The 12434-nt window shown below is 40.8% G+C and overlaps 2 long non-coding RNA genes across 2 annotated transcripts; both read right to left on the bottom strand.

Annotated features, from left to right (window-relative positions):
• Positions 1–50: 50 nt before the first annotated feature.
• LOC119034091 lies at positions 51–1054 on the bottom strand. The gene is made up of 2 exons (XR_005079469.1): positions 712–1054; positions 51–622 (listed from the first exon to the last, which is right to left on the bottom strand). It is a non-coding gene; the product is annotated as an uncharacterized LOC119034091 (long non-coding RNA).
• A 5134-nt stretch (positions 1055–6188) lies between these two features.
• On the bottom strand, positions 6189–8017 carry LOC119034090. Its single transcript, XR_005079468.1, has 3 exons — positions 7752–8017; positions 6383–6463; positions 6189–6293 (listed from the first exon to the last, which is right to left on the bottom strand). It is a non-coding gene; the product is annotated as an uncharacterized LOC119034090 (long non-coding RNA).
• Positions 8018–12434: the final 4417 nt, after the last annotated feature.

Below are 12434 nucleotides of genomic sequence, written 5' to 3'. Positions count from 1 at the left end.
GGTCACCGCCTGAAAGGGATTCTGTTTAACACAGTGAAGTCTCACTATCATCATCTGGACTCATGTTTTATTTGTTTCAATACTGGACCACCTCAGACAGTCAAAGCTCACACGACATCTTGAGACATCACAGTGATGCTTCTCATGTTTTCGCCAACACGTCAGAGAAAGTAGAATATTGCAGAAGACCAGTTCCTCACTGAACAGTATGACAGGATGTTAATGTCTTATATTCCTCGAAACATTGTAATATATTGATCCATTTGTTTGAATTTCTTTTCAGCTATATGTTGATGTTTAGAACCAGCGTGGAGACTGAAAAAGTGCAGGGTTATTGTTTTGTCTTCTGTTCGAGTCGTGTATCCACAAGGTGAAAACACAGAGGCGTGATGTTACGCTGTCCCTCCAGCATTCACTGACTGGATGCAGCAATATCCTCCCATCAAACTAGGATTTGATGACAACTATTCAACTTCTTGGCTTCTAATCTGTAAACATGCAAACTGTCAGTCCACAAAACTCGATTACAGGAAATCAGGATTCAGTTTAGGAAACCGTCGTCCAACTCGTCCTCAGCAGCCTGTTCCTCTGCCCACGCTTTCAGCTCCTGGCTGCTCTCGTTCTAGAGAAATGAACAGTCACCATTAGTACTCTGGCGATATATCAGCCATGTTTGATCCTCCTGGTAAAGTACAGGTGAAAGATACTCACACTTTGCCTTCAGGCTCCTGTGGCGGCCCCTCGCCATTGTTTGGCTCGTCTTGGTGATTCATCCTGTCAACCGTCCATCACCTGCAAGATGAGAAAGAAGAGCAGTGGTAGTTTCACGTCTCTTTGTGCAGGTTTTGTGTGGGTTTTTTTGGTGAATTTGTGGAGGTTTGAGTGGATTTGTGGAGGTTTTGTGTGTATTTGTGCGTTTTTTTGGTGAATTTGTGAAGGTTTGAGTAAATTTGCGGAGGTTTTGTGTGTATTTGTGGACGTTTTTTTGTGAATTTGTGGAGGTTTGTCGAGGTTTTCTGTGTCATTGTGGGGGTTTTGTGTGTCATTGTGGAGATTTTGTGCATCATTGTGGAGATTTTGTGAATTTGTGAAGTTCGGTGAAGTTTTTATATGTATTTATGGTTATTTTGTGTGTCATTATTTGTGGAAGTTTTGTGTTTAGTTGTGGAGATTTTGAGTGTATTTGTGGAAGTTAAGTGTTTATTTGTGGAGATTTTTAGTGTATTTGTGGAAGTTTTGTGTTTATTTGTGGAAGTTTAGTGTTTATTTGTGGAGATTTTGAGTGTATTTGTGGAGGTTTTGTGTTTAGTTGTGGAGGTTTTGAATGTATTTGTAAAAAGCATTTAACACGTGTATACACTGAGAGCCACAACATTAGAACCAGTGACAGGTGAAATAAATGACACTGATCATTGTGTTCCAACGCCATGTTCGGCTGTGAAACCACGAGTCCTAGCATTCATGCGGATGTCTCTTTGACAAACAGCAGTCACCCAAACACAGCTGCAGACCAAGTAATACCCCCTCATGGCAGCAGCACTCCTTGATGGCAGTGCGCCCCCTGCAGGACAACGGGCCTGCAACGCTGCAAAAACTGCTCAGAAATGATCTGGCCTCCAGATTCCCCAGATCTCAATCCAACTGAGCTTCCGCTGGATGCAGTCTGAGCCAAAAACAATCCATGGGGGCCCCAACATGGATGGGAGTTGGTTCTGGCGCATCCCGTGGATGCTCAACTGGATTGGGATCTGGAGGATGAGGAGGCCGGTTTGACACCTTGGGTTCTTTGCCATGACGGGGCTTAGTTGGTCTGAACGGGGTTTGGGTGGGTGGTGTTTGTCAAAGAGGCTCCACAGTAATGACAGTACTCAAGGTTTCCAAGCAGAACATTTGATTGTAACAAGATGATCAATGCTCACTTCACTTGTCAGCTGTTTTAATGTTTCGGCTGAACAGTGTGGATATACACGTTAATTGCTTTTAATATTTTGCATAAATTTACTTTTTTAACTATATTATTCATGCTTTCACTGCACTTTGTCTAACAGTTTAGTTATTAGTTACTTTGCAGATTCATATAATCCAAATTAAATATTCGCTGAGCCAACATTATATATTATTACAGATCAAGTTATCTAGCATTAAAAGCAGAAAGTTGAGACCTTAGAGAGGAAATGTCGCATTAAACGCATTATGGAGGTCTCTTATTAATCAATTGATTCATTGCCTGATGTTGGCATACTCATAAAGCAATTCTGTAGAAAGACAGCTGATTTTTGAGTCTCATTCTCAGGTTGTCAAATAATGCACTTTGTGGGCTATTAACAGGACTCAGAGTCGAGTTGTTGACAGTGAGAAGACTTGTATTTTCATATACATTTTATTTCAAGATATATATATTTTATATATATTTTTTGTGTTTATCCTATAGCTGTAAAAACGCTCCTTGAATCCTGTTGGTTCTGCCGCATCCCATGGCTGCTCAACTGGACTGGGATCTGGAGAATGAGCAAGCAAGTTTAACACATTGGGTTCTTTGCCATGAGGGAGTCCAGTTGATCTGCAACTCACACTTTCCTTTTGGGTTTGCTGCACTGCTTTGTACTTTCCTTTTCGGTTTGCTGCAGTGTTGTGCAGTTTGCCTTCTGGGTTTGCTGCACTGCTTTACACTTTCCTTGTGGGTTTGTTGCACCATTGTCCTGTTGTACTCTTTCTTTTTGGGTTTGCTGCAGTGTTGTGCAGTTTGCCTTTTTGGTTTGCTGCACTGCTTTACACTTTCCTTGTGGGTTTCTAGCACTGTTGTCTTGTTGTACGCTTTCCTTTTGGGTTTGCTGCACTGTTGTTCTGTTGTACACCTTCCTTTTGGTTTGCTGCACTGTTATACGCTTTCCTTTTGGGTCTGTTGCACTTGTGTACTGTTGTACGCTTTCCATTTGGGTGTGCTGCAGTGTTGTGCAGTTTGCCTTTTGGGGTTGCTGCACTGCTTTACACTTTCCTTGTGGGTTTCTAGCTCTGTTGTCCTGTTGTACACTTTCCTTTTGGGTTTGCTGCACTGTTGTCCTGTTGTATGTTTTCCTTTTGGTTTACTGCATTGTTATACGCTTTCCTTTTGGGTCTGTTCCACTTGTGTACTGTTGTACGCTATCCTTTTGCGTTTGTTGCAGAGCTCAAGGTGTCTGGCCTCCACATTCCCCAGATCTTAATCCAACTGAGCTTCCACTGGATGCAGTCTGAGCCAAGAACAATCCATGGGGGCCACCAACATGGATGGGAGTTGGTTCTGGCGGCATCCTATAGATGCTCAATTGGAATGGGATCTGGAAAATGAGGAAGCAAGTTTGACACCTTGGGTTCTTTGCCATGAGGGAGTTCAGTTGTTCTGTAACTCACACTTTCCTTTTGGGCTTGCTTCAGTGTTGTGCAGTTTGCCTTTTGGGTTTGCTGCACTGCTTTGCACTTTCCTTGTGGGTGTCTAGCACTGTTGTCCTGTTGTACGCTTTCCTTTCCATTCCTTTTGGTTTACTGCATTGTTATACGCTTTCCTTTTGGGTATGTTGCACTGGTGTACTGTTGTATGCTTTCCTTTTGGGTTTGCTGCAGTGTTGTGCGGTTTGCTGCACTGCTTTACAATTTCCTTGTGGGTTTCTAGCACTGTTGTCCCGTTGTGCACTTTCCTTTTGGGTTTGCTGCACTATTGTCCTGTTGTAAGCTTTCCTTTTGGTTTACTGCATTGTTATACGCTTTCCTTTTGGGTCTGTGGCACTGATGTACTGTTGTACGCTATCCTTTTGGGTTTGTTGCAGTGGTGTGCAGTTTGCCTTTTGGGTTTGCTGCACTGCTTTACACTTTCCTTGTGGGTGTCTAGCACTGTTGTCCCGTTGTGCTTCAGTGTTGTGCAGTTTACCTTTTGGGTTTGCTGCACTGCTTTACACTTTCCTTGTGGGTTTCTAGCACTGTTGTCCTGTTGTACGCTTTCCTTTTGGGTTTGCTGCACTGTTGTCCTGTTCTATGTTTTCCTTTTGGTTTAATGCATTGTCATATGCGTTCCTTTTCGGTCTGTTGCGTTTGCTGCAGAGCTCAAGGTGTCAACCTGGCCTTCATATTCCCCAGATCTTAATCCAACTGAGCTTCCACTGGATGCAGTCTGAGCCAAGACCAATCCATGGGGGCCACCAACATGGATGGGAGTTGGTTCTGGCGGCATCCTATAGATGCTCAATTGGATTGGGATCTGGAAAATGAGGAAGCAAGTTTGACACCTTGGGTTCTTTGCCATGAGGGAGTCCAGTAGTTCTGCAACTCACACTTTCCTTTTGGGCTTGCTTCAGTGTTGTGCAGTTTGCCTTTTGGGTTTGCTGCACTGCTTTGCACTTTCCTTGTGGGTGTCTAGCACTGTTGTCCTGTTGTATGCTTTCCTTTCCTTTAGGTTTACTGCATTGTTATACACTTTCCTTTTGGGTATGTTGCACTGATGTACTGTTGTACGCTTTCCTTTTGGGTTTGCTGCAGTGTTGTGCGGTTTGCTGCACTGCTTTACAATTTCCTTGTGGGTTTCTAGCACTGTTGTCCTGTTGTACGCTTTCCTTTTGGGTTTGCTGCACTATTGTCCTATTGTACACCTTCCTTTTGGTTTAATGCATTGTTATACGCTTTCCTTTTGGGTCTGTTGCATTTGTGTACTGTTGTGCGCTTTCCTTTTGGGTTTGCTGCAGTGTTGTGCAGTTTACCTTTTGGGTTTGCTGCACTGCTTTACACTTTCCTTGTGGGTTTCTAGCGCTGTTGTCCTGTTGTACACTTTCCTTTTGGGTTTGCTGCACTGTTGTCCTGTTCTATGTTTTCCTTTTGGTTTAATGCATTGTCATATGCGTTCCTTTTGGGTCTGTTGCACTGGTGTACTGTTGTACGCTATCCTTTTGCGTTTGCTGCAGAGCTCAAGGTGTCAACCTGGCCTCCATATTCCCCAGATCTTAATCCAACTGAGCTTCCACTGGATGCAGTCTGAGCCAAGACCAATCCATGGGGGCCACCAACATGGATGGGAGTTGGTTCTGGCAGCATCCTATAGATGCTCAATTGGATTGGGATCTGGAAAATGAGGAAGCAAGTTTGACACCTTGGGTTCTTTGCCATGAGGGAGTCCAGTTGTTCTGCAACTCACACTTTCCTTTTGGGCTTGCTTCAGTGTTGTGCAGTTTGCCTTTTGGGTTTGCTGCACTGCTTTGCACTTTCCTTGTGGGTGTCTAGCACTGTTGTCCTGTTGTATGCTTTCCTTTCCTGTCCTTTCCTTTCGGTTTACTGCATTGTTATACGCTTTCCTTTTGGGTATGTTGCACTGGTGTACTGTTGTACGCTTTCCTTTTGGTTTTGCTCCAGTGTTGTGCGGTTTGCTGCACTGCTTCACACTTTCCTTGTGGGTTTCTAGCACTGTTGTCCTGTTGCACGCTTTTCTTTTGGTTTACTGCATTGTTACACGCTTTCCTTTTCGGTCTGTTGCACTTGTGTACTGTTGTACGCTTTCCTTATGGGTTTGCTGCAGTGTTGTGCAGTTTACCTTTTGGGTTTGCTGCACTGCTTTACACTTTCCTTGTGGGTTTCTAGCACTGTTGTCCTGTTGTACGCTTTCCTTTTGGGTTTGTTGCAGTGTTGTGCAGTTTGCCTTTTTGGTTTGCTGCACTGCTTTACACTTTCCGTCTGGGTTTCTAGCACTGTTGTCTTGTTGTACACTATCCTTTTGGGTTTGCTGCACTGTTGTTCTGTTGTACGCCTTCCTTTTGGTTTACTGCACTGTCATCCGCTTTCCTTTTAGGTCTGTTGCATTTGTGTACTGTTGCACGCTTTCCTTTTGGGTCTGCTGCACTGTTTTAAAGCGCCAGTATTCAACAATTTGTGAATGAGATTCAACTATTCTCCAGAATCATACTCTTATTTATTATTTATTAGTAACAATACACTGCCGGAACCATTTATAATTAGACTGTTGTTGTTATGATACTAGAAAACAATTCAACGACCTGTGAATGAGACTTGACTGTCCTCTAGAATCACTTACCGATCCTAGAGTATTAATGAACAGCAACTGAAAATTCACACACTTTCTGCCTTTAATTTTTGCGCCTCCATTGCACTGACCTGACTGACTGCACTGTGTCTCTCCTGTCCTGGGCCGAGCACCAACCATGCAAACTGTCAGTCCACAAAACTCAATTACAGGAAATCAGGATTCAGTTCAGGGAACCGTCGTCCTCAACATCCTGTTCCTCTGCCCACACTTTCAGCTCCTGGCTGCTCTCGTTCTGGAGAAATGAACAGTGACCATCAGTACTCTGCAGATATATCAGCCATGTTTGATCCTCCTGGTAAAGTACAGGTGAAAGATACTCACACTTTGCCTTCAGGCTCCTGTGGCGGCCCCTCGCCATTGTTTGGCTCGTCTTGGTGATTCATCCTGTCAACCGTCCATCACCTGCAAGATGAGAAAGAAGAGCAGTGGTAGTTTCACGTCTCTTTGTGCAGGTTTTGTGTGGGTTTTTTTGGTGAATTTGTGTGCTAGCTAGCTGACTTTAAAGTTGTAGCTAGCTAGCTATCTATCGTGCTGTACTCAGATATTAGGCTGTAATAATGCTAGTATTAAAACCAGTTAAAATTACACAGCTCGATAATGGCGTCATGCCGGTACCCGGTTCGCGTGTCCTTACGCCGTAATAAATGCAGCTGAGACGATGCTAACATGTTTACCAAACCTTGCACTGCATCTCCAACAACTTTAAAGTCAGCTAGCTAGCTAGCTAGCTGACTTTAAAGTCGTAGCTAGCTAGCTGACTTTAAAGTCGTAGCTAGCTAGCTATCTATCGTGCTGTACTCAGATATTAGGCAGGAATAATGCTAGTATTAACACGTTAAAATTACACAGCTCGATAATGGCGTCATGCTAACACTCTCCAACAAACACACATGTTAGCTAACATGCAAACCTGTTTGTAAAAACACGACGATTAAATGACCCAGGCATCTCTGTAAGATCGTTCTAGTGTTAGTACCCGGTTCGCGTGTCCTTACTCCTTAATAAAGGCAGCTGAGACGATGCTAACATGTTTACCAAACCTTGCACTGCATCTCCAACAGCTTTAAAGTCAGCTAGCTAGCTAGCTAAAGTTGTAGCTAGCTAGCTAGCGGTTATGTTATGCTAGCTAGCATAACCACTCACTTCAACTTATCAGCAAACGTTAGCTTACCACATTTCATGCCGATTTTACCAAAACTACTGACTTGTTTTGAGATCGTGACCTACATTTAATTAACTGTGCGCTATTCATGTCATAAACAGGGCAGACAAAAAACGGCCAAAATCACAATGGAGTTTGGTGCACCAAGCAAAACGTAATGTCCACAGCATTGAATGTAATGGGAGGATTATGTTTGTACCGAATTTATGTCAACACTTAACAGTTAAATGGGATGTCTTCAGCTTTCTGTTGAGAGTTATTTCAGAAACATTTGAGGTAAAAACAAATCTCACCAACATAAGAGGGAGGCTGGCTCGCTTTTAACACACACCTATGTAGAACTTACTGAGCTTAGCCATGGCATGACGGTATGTGGAGCTCTCTGAATGAAGGAAAATCACCTGGGTTTATTACCTGAGATCTGTACATAATAAGTGATCTGTTCAGCTCATAAACAAACATGAATACACCTGTACTGAGCAGCTAACTGTACACATAAAGAAGATTCGTGCAGAATAGTTTACTTACCGTATTCATGTCCTCAAAGAAGAGCAGTTGGGACCAGAATGAAAGGTCCCTCAGGCATTTATACAGGCACCTACAGTTTTGGAGGGAAATGCACTAACTTCGCGCGGGAAACGAGAGAGACCGCCCATTTTTGCGCGTACCACCTGCATTCCTCAGAAAATCTGTGATTTATTGTGTGCAGGATTAAGAAATGCTCTTTAGCTCCTTTGGTAGAGCAGGCATCCAGTGAACAGAGTCTCAGCATTCACCCTGGGTTTGTGTCCTGGTCTTAGATTCTTTACTGCATCCTGTTTTCTGTAATCTCTCTTGTCATAAAAAATAAATAAAACAGATATTAACAGATACAGTTGTCTATGAAAAAAAGGTGTTTTTTGTTATTGATATGTCATCAAGTCATGTAATCAATTTACATTTCTTTGATATTGTCATTGGGTGAATTCAGGTAATTTGGACACTTTAGCTCAAGTGTTATCGATTTCTGTTCTGTACTTTTACCATAAAATTGATAGAAATTAAATGTGAATGATAACTTCATGGGGGTGATGTCACAGACATCATATTATGTATATAAGTCTCACAATCAGACCCATGTAACATTCAGTACTTTTACAATAATTATACTTCCTAGACTGTGCATAATAAGGAGTAGTTTATATTATGCATTTTCTCACATTGTCCTTTACTTAATCCAGAAGGATACCTTCATGATACCTTCAGACTGAAGGTATCACAAAGGCATATTTCATGGGTCTCACAGTAATTCTTACTGCAAAAGTATGGTATGTTCCATGGGTCTGATTGTGAGACTGCAGTCTGCCCCGAATTCACTCCCAGCAGCTCTTCAGAACGGTTTCATTACAATTACCATAAACATTAGTGCATTTGCATTGTAAATCGTGTAAAAAAAAAAAAAATTTAAGCACACTGTGCTGTTGGCCCACAGCAGTCTGGAGCTTTTTCTCTGTAAGGTTCTGAGTTTGAGGCTCATGTGTATAATTCCTCACGTCATCTTGCTCTCTGTCCTCTCATTAGAGTCTGTCGTCGTCCACTGACCACTGTTCAATGAAGCTTGATGCCCGTAAATATAGAAATCGTTCTGACATTACACTTGCAGCAACAAATAGTAAATGTCTATAGAGGCAGAACGTTTTATTAAGGATTCTTAAGACATTAACAGCTCTATAGACTTTCTGTTCAGTATTCTATACAAACAAGTGTATTTTACGCTCAATATCTAGGGAGCCGATTGTTTTAGGAAAGCAACTTGAGCAGTAAAGCTCCTTGATTATCTTTTATTGATACTTTTCCTGCATTTAATGGTTTATTTGATATTCCATAGCTGTGATAAGACTTTTCTTTTTCCTCGTGTTATGTTCTTCTTGTAAAAAGAAATCCACACCAGTGACAACATGTCTGGCTCCTGTCTACTTTGTGTAGCTCTACACAGGTGCAGCAGTTTGGCGTTATGAGCGAGAAAACAGTGTGTTTGTTCTTCCTCTCTGTGTTTATTGGCTGTTCACAATATTAAAGGCGCATGCCAGCCACCATGTACTGTGTGTAGATGCTGCACTTGTTCAGTCAACAAAAGTAACAGCAGTAACCTCTGTGAACCAGCAGAGGGAAACCTCACACCTGATACTGATGATGAATATGGTGTCAGCTGTCAAAAAGGAACAGTTCATGATCAGAATGTCAACATACAGGAAGCTTTCATGAACTGTCTGATGTCACATGACTGACTGACAGGTTTTGAATACAGAACAATAAAAGAACTAAATTAAAGCTTGATTAAATTAATTTTGACATTATTTACTGGGAGACTTATCATGGGAAGCTGATTGTAAGCTGCTAAAATGCATGGGCGTAACCACGCATTCTTCAGTATTGAGAAAATGGCAATCTGTCCCCCCGCCCAATATACAGTAGAAAATGTTAAATATGCACTCTTTTATAAACCCTCTCAACAGATGTGTCTCGTTATTTCTTATTTATTTTCAATTCATTCCTGTTTTTAAGGGAAACATAAGTGTGTGAAATTGCTCCAATTTGCATCTTAATAGCACCGAAAACACGCCTAGTCAGAGGACATGCGGACTGGCTTGAATGTCTTCACTCAGTAAACCCCAATAATAAAATCATATATATATATATATATATATATATATATATATATATATATATATATATATATATGTAGAGAGAGAGAGATGCATAGATACATATACATCTCTCTCTCTCTCTCTCTCTCTCTCTCTCTCTTCTCATTTCAACCATCACAACAAAATAGACGGCGATCCCGACTTATATAAGAATCACCACAGCTGTTCTCAGAGTATGATCAGTGACTGATCTGTTCAGATAAAGAGACACAAAAATCAGGAGTGGATTTTGACTTAAGCACCATGGGTCATCTCTGCTGGAGGAAGCAACAGTTTGATTAGTGAGTGGAGGGTTTGATGGACATCATGATGTTACTCTTCTTACCCACAGAGGACACCTCTGTTACTGTGATTGTGGTCAGGGTTGCTGTTGAATCAGTACGCTGGGTTTGGCTGTTTACAAGCACTCTCTGTGATAAGTGCATCCCATTGGATAAGCTGCAGTCAGTGAATTTGAAGCCTACAGAAAAGAAATAGAAAGACAAGTGATGTAAGCTAAGCTTCAGCATTATAATCATCAAACTGTTTTCCGCTCATCTTCTCACTCACCGCAGGTAGACATCCGACGGACATGGTTGCTGACTGAGCAGACCAGTTGTCTTGAGACGTCTTCTCTCAGAGTGATGTTGTTACTGTCTATTTCCAGAGAGGAGCTGAGAGTCTGTCAGTGTGTGTCCATCTAGAGTCCAGCTGTACTGAGGACTGTCCCCTCCCTCAGAGGAGCAGGACACCCTCATCTCTCCCTGGGACAGACACTCAGAGACCAGCAGGACAGAGGACACAGGAGCTGAAGGAAACACACTCACATCACTTTAGATATTAACATGATCTTGCCCATTCTGTCGATACAGATATATAAAGAATAAATATGTAGTTTAGAAATAAAATTAGTCATGTATGTTGTCAGTGTTATTTAATTCCTTGAAAAAAAGTTATTTACTTCGAATGTTCAACTTTAGAGTTACAGGCTTAACTTTGTATCCTTTCAAATCAAAGCTTTTCAGAATATATTCACCACCATCAGTCCTGCTCAGGTTATTGATCCTACTGAGAGTAAATGAGGATCTGGTTGGCATAATAAAGAAGAAAAATTTATGGCCGTTCTAAGCTTCCGTACTAAAGTACTAATTTTTCAGTGAAATATTGTTTTTAAGTCTCTTTCAGTCACTTTAAACTGTAACTGTTAAATGTTTTTCAACACTTTTATTTCTTACCTACGGAAGCCGAGAACGGCCATTAATTTTTCTTCTTTTTATGCACTATTATCTCGTGATAACAACTTATTATGTCGTTATCTCGATATAACAAAGATTGTTTTCTCATGACAACGAATTAATTAATTTTTTTAATCTCCATATACCAGAGATTGTTTTCTCATGACAACGAATTAATTAATTAATTAATTTTTTTTATCTCCATATACCAGAGATTGTTTTCTCATGATAAAAAATGTATTATTTGGTTATCTCGATATAACAAAGATTGTTTTCTTGTGATAACAAATTACTTAATAATGTGTTGCATAATATTAAATTAATTAATTAACTTTTAATTACGTTACACATTACATTGCTAAGTTAACTTTAGCCTACATTTACGTTACCTTAGCTGAAGCAGCCAGATAGATGAGAGTTTGTCAGCCTCTCATCTGCTAACCAGTAGCCCCATAACAAACCCAGTCAAGTAAACAGACTAACGTAAAGTGTGACTTACTGGTAGGCTACAGCTACAGCTGGCCATGGAAGCCGTTTCATGGCAACTCTTGTAGGTTAAAATCGAGACGAACACGTTATTAATTAAGTCATTATCACAAGAAAATAATCTTTGTTATATGGAGATAAAGAAATAAATTAATTCATTATCATGAGAAAACAGTCTTTGTTATATCGAGATAATGAGATGATAAGTTACACCGTTATAGAGGTAACAGTGCGTAAAAAAGAAGAAAAATCCATGGCTGTTCTTGGCTTCCGTACGAAAGTTCTAATTTTTCAGTAAAACATTGTTTTTAAGTCTCTTTCAGTCACTTTAAACTGTGTAAAAATGTTTTTCAACACTTTTATTTCTTATCTACGGAAGCTGAGAACGGCCATGGATTTGTCTTCTTTTTATGCACTGTTATCTTGTGATAATGACATATATTGCAATTATGTCATTATCTCGATGTAACAAAGGTTGTTTTCTCATGACAACAAATTAATTAATTTCGTAATCTCCATATATCAGATTGTTTTCACGTGATAATGAATTAATGGCTAATGTGTTCGTCTTGATATTAATCTACAAGAGCTGCCATGAAGGGCTTCTGCACTATTAAATGAATTAATAAACATTTAATTACGTTTCACACTGCTAAGTTAACGTTAGCCTACATTTACGTTACCAGAAGCAGCAAGATAGATAGGAGTTTGTCAGCCTCTCATCTGCTAACCGGCAACCCCTAAACAAACCCAGTCAAGTACACAAAATAACATAAAATGTAACTTACCGGTAGGCTACAGCTACAGCCAGTGGCTACAGAAGC

The sequence above is a fragment of the Acanthopagrus latus genome, chromosome 15, assembly GCF_904848185.1.
Source record: "Acanthopagrus latus isolate v.2019 chromosome 15, fAcaLat1.1, whole genome shotgun sequence".
Taxonomy (NCBI): Eukaryota; Metazoa; Chordata; class Actinopteri; order Spariformes; family Sparidae; genus Acanthopagrus; species Acanthopagrus latus.
The sequence above is the reverse complement of the archived record's forward strand: the minus strand, read 5'-3'. Positions and strand labels throughout refer to the sequence as shown.